At 39.6% G+C, this 2,289-nt stretch overlaps 1 pseudogene; it reads left to right on the top strand.

Moving 5' to 3' along the window:
• Positions 1-591: 591 nt before the first annotated feature.
• On the top strand, positions 592-1,372 carry LOC141502079 (BAG family molecular chaperone regulator 1 pseudogene; annotated as a pseudogene).
• The last annotated feature ends 917 nt before the right edge of the window (positions 1,373-2,289 follow it).

Below are 2,289 nucleotides of genomic sequence, written 5' to 3'. Positions count from 1 at the left end.
AACTGCTATCCAATAAGATGAAGTTGGCCATATTCCCACCTGGTAGAAATATTCTCATAAATCTTCAGAATTGTACCCCAATTAAAGAGAATACATTTAGCCAGAAGTATTAAACACTCCTGATCTATCTGTGATTCTGATACATCTATTTAAAACCAATGTCTCCTTAAAAGGGGGGGAGATAAAGAGGTCAGAGGATGAAGGAGATTGAATGGAGTAAATCACATTACATAAAGAGCTACAAAGGATATACTGCAATGCAGGGGAAGAAGGGAGGAGGTGAAAACTGCCTGAATCTTTCTCTCTTCAGATTTGCCTCAATGTTAACATGTACATAGTTAAGTTAAGAAACTTATCTTACCGGGGGTGCCGGGCAGCTTGGCCCTGGTAGCAGCAGAGAGGGAAGGCTCGGAAACCTTGCGGGCCCCCTGGTGGATGAGCGCCTGGCCTGGGATTCAGGGAGTCCAAGGGAGCGGCCCCAGCAGAGATGTCAGGGCCCTCCGTGAGCATCACTGTCACCTACAACAATGAAAAACATAACATTCAAGTTGTAGCACAGCAAGAAAACAGTGAACCAAACCTTCAGGATATGGCTCTTCTTATCAAACAAGTTACTGGAGTTTCACTTGCTTTTCAAAAATTAATATTTAAAGGAAAGTCTCTAAAAGAAATGAAACAGCCATTGTCAGCCCTTGGAGTGAAAAATGCTTGCAGAGTTATGTTATTTGGGAAGAAGAACAGTCCAGAAGAAGAGGCTGAATTAAAAAAATTAAGAGACTTGGAGAACTCAGTGGAAAAAATTGCTGACCAACTAGTAGGTGTCAATGAAGAACTCGTTGGTATCCAGAAGGGGTTTCTAGCCAAGGACTTGAGGGACGAAGCTCTCAGCAAACTTGACAAGAGAGTGAAAGGAACTGTTGAGCAGTTTATGAAGATCCTGGAACAGATTGATTCATTAACTTTCAATAGCTGCCAGGCCCCTCTTGCTGAGCAGGACTTCCAGTCCTCGACTCCCTCCTGTCCAACTCTCTTCCATTGCTGCCTATGTCCCAAAGTGACAGAAACTGTTTCACCTGGATACCCAACGTCTCTTCCAGAAACTTTCAGAGACTGTAGACTGAAAAGAAAGGGATTGGTCAAAAAGGTTCAGGCCTTCCTAGCTCAGTGTGACACCGTTGAAAGAAGTATTGGACAAGAAACAGATAAGCTGCGGTCAAAAAAATCTGGCCCCAGCCGAATGAGAGTTCTGTATAAATTAGAGGGTATGCTTTCTCTGAACACAAAGAAAAGTTTACTCTATTTTGTAACACATGCCTGCCTTTGTTTTTAGATCATGCCTGGTTTTACTGGTCCCCAGTGGGAGTTGTTTTCTAAATATCAAATTTATTCCTCAAACCCATTCTCCATAGGTCCTTGAATTGTTTTACTATGACCTGATCTCATCAATTACTTTATTCTACATAGTTATCCTTTTTCTCTAGTGTCTCCAGGGGGAAGCAGCATGCACAGGATGATGGGAAAGTTGTTTGTTTGTTTGGTTTTTTTCCCAAACTGAATATAAATCAGAAGTTGGTATGGATTTCAAGACACTTGACTGGGTTATTTGGTTTATCTCCTATCAGACTCATACTTAACTAGGCAGGTACTGACTAGGTCATATTGAAATTCTAATTAACCTCTACACTTCCACATAGATGATTGTAAAATCACATGATTAGTGTAGCTAACAAGTCAAATCAGGCATTTTGTGCCAAATAGGTTGAATTACAAGCTGACTCCCTTATAACATTTTTTCAATGGACTGTTTTGGTATTCAATATATACCACAGAAAGAGCATTAAGAATTCTCATTCCACGTGGTCCTGACACCATAGAATAATGGATATGGAAGCCAACAACTACACAGAGACCAGTTTCCAAAGTCTAGAAGCCTATTTCCAAAAGAGAATTTGGGAGAGGGTAGAGAATGTAGTATTGTGACCTTTGGAGCCAAAAAAGGAAAAATTGGTCAGGTACTAAGAAATGTAAAACTCTCAAAAACAGGCAACATGTATTTTCTTCAAGGACATCTATTTTGTTCCCATTATATCTTTTGTGATATGTGTTTTCTTCACTTCTCATTATATTATTTTCATTATTATTATTAAAATACAAGTTCAAACAAGAGGCCAAAAAAAAAAAGAAACTTATCTTATCTTTTAAGTATTAAAAGGGGAAAGGGGGAAGGAGGAATAAAAGAGGGAACTAATAAAAGGAAGGGATAGAAAAGGGGGCAAAGAGAAAGGGGAA

This window comes from Macrotis lagotis, chromosome X (genome assembly GCF_037893015.1).
Source record: "Macrotis lagotis isolate mMagLag1 chromosome X, bilby.v1.9.chrom.fasta, whole genome shotgun sequence".
Taxonomy (NCBI): domain Eukaryota; kingdom Metazoa; phylum Chordata; class Mammalia; order Peramelemorphia; family Peramelidae; genus Macrotis; species Macrotis lagotis.
Note: the sequence above shows the minus strand (reverse complement) of the source record. Positions and strands in the feature narration are given on the sequence as shown.